General features: G+C 39.8%; 1 pseudogene across 1 annotated transcript; it reads left to right on the plus strand.

The window, feature by feature from the left end:
• The first annotated feature begins 3,317 nt into the window (after window positions 1–3,317).
• Window positions 3,318–6,508, plus strand: LOC148041492 (pentatricopeptide repeat-containing protein At2g13600-like; annotated as a pseudogene). Its single transcript, XR_015691168.1, has 2 exons — window positions 3,318–3,537; window positions 3,634–6,508. The product of XR_015691168.1 is annotated as a pentatricopeptide repeat-containing protein At2g13600-like (transcript).
• The last annotated feature ends 370 nt before the right edge of the window (window positions 6,509–6,878 follow it).

Genomic DNA, 6,878 nt, shown 5'->3' on the forward strand with positions numbered 1-6,878 from the left:
ATTATCTCTTTTCATGAAAGCATGATCTTTGACAAACAAAGTATCTTGTCTAACCTAATAGATGTTTAACCTTAGAAATTGGAATTTCCTTCCATCCAACGTGCTTCCCCTTGACCTTGATCTTAATCCACCTTGAACCCAATCTTAATCCTAAGAGGCCAAGGTTGTTCAATGTTCAAAAGGCCTAGTTCAAGCTAGTCCACCTCTTTTGAGGTGTTTAGGAGATATTGCTTTTATGCAGCAATAACTCCGCCTATCTTATCAATCCTTTGAATTAGATCTTGAACGACATTCACCCCCTTCACACATTCGCTAACTAACCATCAAATACATCAACAAAGCTTATCCAAACAAATAGGGAAATGATGGAATCACCTCTATCTCCCAAAAAACCATTCTACTTGCTTCCATAGGGTATCCTAAGAGTTAATTGTAAGATTAGTACAATCAAATTATTAAATCTTGATTTCTAAAGGGATAAGAAATATAGTATCATGCAAGCTTTTATTTTCCCACACTTGCTCTAATGTCCTTGACCTCACTATGTGTGATGATGATAGCAAGGAAACCAAACCTTGGAAAATGAAAAAATTTTGATGTGTTGATGAATTCCTCCTCAAAAATAGCACCTCCAAACCACATAGGAGCACCTAGTTTTTCCTTTTTTTTATACATTAGCACTTACAGCCTAATGTCCCCCCACTTCTATGTTAATTTGAAAAGACAAATGAATTAAATGATACATTAAGTTGTTGAAAAAAGAGGGCTATTTGAAATTGCATGCATTTGGGAGGGGAGGACCAATTTCTTCATGATGAAGGGGAGAGAGGGAATTCCAAAAAGGGTAGGGGAGATGTAACCCTTCCCCACACTCCACTTGGCATACCCCCCCATATGGGGCTTCTCTTTTCCACCCAAGCCTATAAAAATACTTTGTCTATATCTAGTATTTGGGGAAAATGTCATGGAGAAACATACATAAGTACTATTGGGTTCTTCTTAAATGAGTAAACCAAGCAATTTGGACTTGCATCTTTAGAAATTTACATGATTTCAAAAAGTTGTTTACAAGTTAAAAGCCTTATGGATTTAAATCTAATAGAAAAGTAAAGCTAGATGGCTCTATGATAAGCTGAGTCGCCTCTTTCTTGAAAAGTGTCTCCATCATTTCTCCCAATCACCCTGTTAGAGCTTGCTCGCACGCACTCATGCACACGCACATGCACGCACACACACAAAGTGAAGAGGAGTCCCACAATAGCCATTCCTCCATGTCCAACTCTTAACTTCTTTCCGACTATTTCTATATCCTCATATTGGTTCTTAGCACAAGGTCCATTACATTTTTCTTTAGGTGCACACACACAAAAACAAGTAGAACGTTCGTTTCAAAATAGTTTTTCAAATGATTTCAGATATTTGCAATCCCAATTCCTTTCATAACAAGCCATAGATAGAAAAAGATCCACATAAAAAGGTTAATCACCCTGTCCATAAGTAGTATTGGGTCGTTAGTGCTTGCCACATAAAATTCATGCAAATTTCTATTCTATCGTAGGACTCAACACAAGTATTACCAAGTTGACCAAAACCCCATTGATTCTCACTTTGTCATAAGGGGGAATCTTCCACAATGTGACCCCTACCTACAAACACTCATAAACAAGCCAAACCAACTCAAGGTGATGGAGCCTTGCAAGTAGGCCCTTGGGGAGGTACAATATGGATGAATCGAGTCAGAAGCCAGTGAAATGTGGACTTGTGTCTTTTACGCCAAATTTCCTCCATAATTATTATTTCCAGCATTTTGGCTATAAAGTCAACAATCATTTGACTATTTTAATGATAATTTTGCCAACATCCTCTCTACTTACTTGTTCATTTAATTATTTTAAATATTTTTCTTGAAGTGAATTTAACTATCAATTTTATGATAATTCAATAGAATTTTTCTTTACTCTCACACACTCATACACACAGTACACATCTCTCCTTAAAATACGTATTTAATTTATTAACTAATATTTTTAAAATATATATTTATTTTATTTTATTTATTAATTTGTATACAATTTTTTTCTAATTATTTAACATGACAACATTATAATCTTTTCCTAATTTTCACACTTGTATCTAGAGCTCATTTGGGTTGTTTGCATGCTCAAACATATTGTTGGTGACGGATGAGGAACTCATGACATCCATTTGCTTCCTTGTTTGGTAGCATAGAAAAATGGGAGTGAAGGCTAGGAAAATAGAGAGAATGGACTCCTCACACATGCTCCTCACGAAAAAATTATTTTTCTTTCTTTTTATGTAAAAAATTACACGGCGCAGCAACATAATCTAAGAAAGAGATAGAGAGTACACAATAGATAAGAGGAGAATTTAAAAAAATTCTTTAACTCCAAATAACTTATACAAAGATGGCTCTGTCCACTGGTGTCCTTCCATTGTGAAGCTTAGATGGCGATCTAAACAGAACATAGGTGAAGAGCTTACGGCTAGCTGGAACAACTCAGATTGGGTGAAAGATAGATGATTGATGGCTATGAAGGGGTTTAGCTTTTATAGCCTGTGAAGGGGGTCATGATGGATGACCTTCCATATGCACTTGTGTTTGTTAACTTTCCATGTGCACCTCCACTAGTTGTCTAGGAGGAATATTCCCTTTACCGTTGCCTAGGGCCCCTGATAACTCCCTTACCTCGCAACTCAATGCAATGTGCCTCGAGTTGCTACCAACTTAACTACTCCATCTAACTCAAAGATTAGACCCACAATGGTTACCTTTTTGCCATCCGGTCACATAAACCTCATCTAACATACAAGTCAGGACTCAACCAATATCCAGGCTCACATATGGCTTCTCCTCATAATGGGGGCCTTACAACTTTGAGCACCATGGATCATTGGTGGCACCTTATGAGGGTGGGGCATTGAGCATATGTAATAGTTGCATGGTCTTTATTTTTGTCCTCTCTATGTGTGCCTCTCTCTCTCTCTCTCTCTCTCTCTCTCTATGTAAATTTTTTTATATTTTAGATTTCGTAAAACCCTAAAGCAATGCATCCTCAAGTGTCACTCTATTGGCCTCTCATTGCCCCTCTTTTATGAACCTTTTGTTTGTAACTAAGGCTACTTGATGAAAATATCAAAATATCCCAATATTTTTGCTTTGAGCTCTATATAATATAAATAGTTTGACTATTAAAAAATATTTATATAACTCACTTTTAAAAAAAATTATAATTGGGGATTGTTAGATGACAATCTATTGGCCCCTTTACCCTAAACCTTGCAATAAAATTTTCCAGTGCTAAGAACCCCCAAACTAGTGAGGGGTGAATCCCAGGGTCGGAGACTAGACTAAACCTTACACGGGCGCATGACACTGCTGCTGGCGTTTTAGATGAAGGACATTTGTACAGGCCAGGGTTTTCTCCTTCGATGCAGGCCCTGCACAGAGACATAGCCTGCCTGTGGAACGATTGCTTCAGGGATCCCTCACAATGGGGGAATTACAGAAACACCGAGGTAAGCACGACCTCTGCATAACCTGTGTAGAACATAGACCTTGCATAACACAGGCTGCTACATTGCTGTGTTTACGTCCGTCGTTTTGTCTCACAGAGCAACCCAAGGCTTCCAGAGGTTAGCCACAAAAGGACCCGGGAGCCCTTGTGGATCCATGGCTGGCACTATCCACCCTGGCCTGAAGAGGAGCTCGCAAGACGAGGATTGCACATCGATCAGCCGCGCAGCTCGCACCACCTGATTTTTACTAGCAGCCTCAATTGCAACTGCAGCCCCCTGGTACCGCACAATGACACCGCTGGTCTCCTGGCCTTCCTGAAGGGTTGCGCCAGGCAAAAGGACCTCTGCACGGCCACCAGAATACATGATGAGCTTCGAAAGTCAGGATTGCTTCGATCGAATGTCTATGTTGCCTCTTGTCTGCTTAACGTGTATGCCAAATGCGGCGCCCTTGCAAAAGCACAGGAAGTCTTCAGAGAGGTTCCACTTCGTAATGTAGTCTTATGGAATTCTCTAATCGCAGGATATACCCAGCATGGGCATGGTCGTGAAGCTCTCAGTTGTTTTGAACAGATGCAGCAGCAGAACTTCTCTCCAAATGCTGTTACGTTCACCTGCATTTTAAAAGCCTGTGGCAGCATAGGAGCAACAGAGAAGGGCAAAGAAATACATGCTGAGGTTGTTAGGCAGGGATTGCTGGAAAGAAATACTATACTTGGTACTGCATTGGTGGATATGTATGCCAAGTGTGGCAAACTTGCAAAAGCACAAGAAGTGTTTGACAAGCTTCCAGTTCAAGATGTGGTCTCCTGGAATGCACTAATCTCAGGATATGCCCAGCATGGGGATGGACATGAAGCGCTAAGCTACTTCGAACAGATGCAACGTCAGGGCTATTCTCCTGATGCTGTTACGTTTGCGTGTAGCTTAAAAGCCTGTGGCAGTATAGGAGCTCTTGAAAAAGGTGAAGAAATACATACTGAGGTTGCCAGACGAGGATTGCTGGAAACAAGTGCTATCCTTGGCAATGCATTGGTGGATATGTATGCCAAATGTGGTGCACTTGCAAAAGCACAATATGTGTTTGAGGAGCTTCCAGTTCAAGACGTGGTCTCCTGGAATGTGTTAATTGCAGGGTATGTCCAACATGGGCATGGCTGGGAAGCACTGAACTGTTTTGAGCGGATGCAACAGGAGGGCCTTTCTGCAGATGCTGTCACATTTACCTGCATCTTGAAAGCCTGTGGCAACACAGGAGATGTGGAGAAGGGTGAGGAAATTCGTGCCAAGGTTTTCAGACAGAGGTTGCTAGAACGAAATACCCTCCTTAGCACTGCATTGGTGGATATGTATGCCAAATGTGGTGTACTTGAAAAGGCACAAGAATTGTTTGATAAGCTTCCGGTTCAGCATCTGGACTCTTGGAATGCACTCATTGCAGGATATGCCCACCTTGGGAAAGTTGAAACTGCTCTAGACTTGTTTGATAGAATGATAAGTGAAGACATTAGGCCAGATCCAGTCACTTTCATTGTTTTGCTTAATGCCTGCAGTCACTCAGGTCTTGTTGCTCAGGGCCACTTGTATTTTGTAACCATGAGCACAAGCTATGGTATCACCCCATCTTTAGATCATTACACATGTATGGTGAATCTTTATGGTCGTGCGGGACACTTTGACAAGGCAATTGGAGTGATCAAGGAGATGCCATCTTACGATTCTTCTGATTATATTACAGTGTGGTCTGCTCTGTTGCGAGCTTGTCAGAAATGGGGAAATGTCAAGCTTGGAAGCTTGGCCTTTGAACATGTAGTAAAACTGGATGAAAGAGATGGTGCAGCATATGTGTTGATGAGTAATATATATGCAGCTGCTAGCAAGCAAGAGGAAGCAGACAAGATTGAGGCTATGAGAGTGAAAAACAAAGCATGGAAGATGACAGGTTGTTTGGTGGATTGAATTGAGTGGAAGTCTTCAATCATTCAAATGGGGATGATACTGGGCATCGCCAAGGCAATGCAAATCAAAAGTTACTGCAGGTGTCACAGTACAGATGCATAGGAAGACATGCCATCTAGCAATTAGGAAGATGGGTATATTCTCGCACCCTTATCAAATCATTCCAAGGGATGATGCTTGCACAGCTTGCAAAGAACATGCAGTTTTGTGTTGATAGAAATTATTTGATACAAAGTTGAAGAGCGGTGCAGGCTTGCTAGCACAGTCACAACACACTATTTTGAGGTCTAATGACAACTGTATACAGTCTGTATATAGTCAAAGACCTAAGGTCTATAGCAGTTATAAAGGGACTGCTACAAAGTTCTCTTGAAGAAAGTACAAGTATCAATGGTAGTGTCACAAGACCGGATGATTGGGAGTTTTTAAAATGCTCCAAAGTGAGCAAAACTCATCCAAGCATGACAGGAAGTGTCCAAGAACTCATCCAAGGTAAAAATGGATGCTGCAAGAATAAGTTCAAACCCAAAAGTGTTACCCAAAATCATGAGAAGGGAAATGGACCCATAAATAACCCAAAATCCTTCCAAAATATATACAAATTATAGGCAAGCACACACACGTGCACATAAACACACTGAGCAAATATCATGAGATAGAGTTGGAATCCTTCCAAAATATAAATATGATAGGTAATATGTTGAAAAGAAAGAGAGTTAAGAGGTTAAAGGCAGTAAATAACAAAAGGAGGTGAACAAGGAGACTAAAAACTTAAGGAGAAACTTTGAAGTAATCAACTTAGAGGATCCAAGTACATAATAATAGTTACTAATTGCTTGATGGCATGCAAGCTCTTGAAACATTTTATGATCATTGCCAACCAAAATTGCCATATGAAGCAATAATTTATCTTTTGGCTAAATATAGGCATGTAGTGCTTACAAGATTGTTTATTTGACTAGTTTGAAAATGATGTAATAAAGTATGGTTTGAGACCTAAGTGATTCTTATTTGTATTTTTCTTTTGAAGACTTTGATTACAAGTTATTCAAAGGGACTAGAGGGCGAAGGTGAAGTATGTTGGACCCTAGAGGACATGCTACAAAGTATGGGTGTTTTTTGAATGGTGTCATAATTCTTGATTACTTGCAATGATAGCATTATTTGAGTCATAACAATCACTACCTCAGCCATTCGATCATAAGAGTAAGCCAACCAAAGGGCTCTTGAATGGTCATATGGTGTCTCTTTGTGGCATTTGGTCCTAGAGTTAGTTCTAATATTTAGAAAACTTTCCCAAATGATTTGAGAGTTAAATATTCCTTAATACATAGTTTTGGTGAATTTAAGTCTAAAATCCCCCTTAATCAAAGATGAAGACA

This window comes from Lygodium microphyllum, chromosome 1, assembly GCF_053477565.2.
Source record: "Lygodium microphyllum isolate KBCC chromosome 1, Lygodium_microphyllum_v1.1.10, whole genome shotgun sequence".
In the NCBI taxonomy this organism is placed as follows: domain Eukaryota; kingdom Viridiplantae; phylum Streptophyta; class Polypodiopsida; order Schizaeales; family Lygodiaceae; genus Lygodium; species Lygodium microphyllum.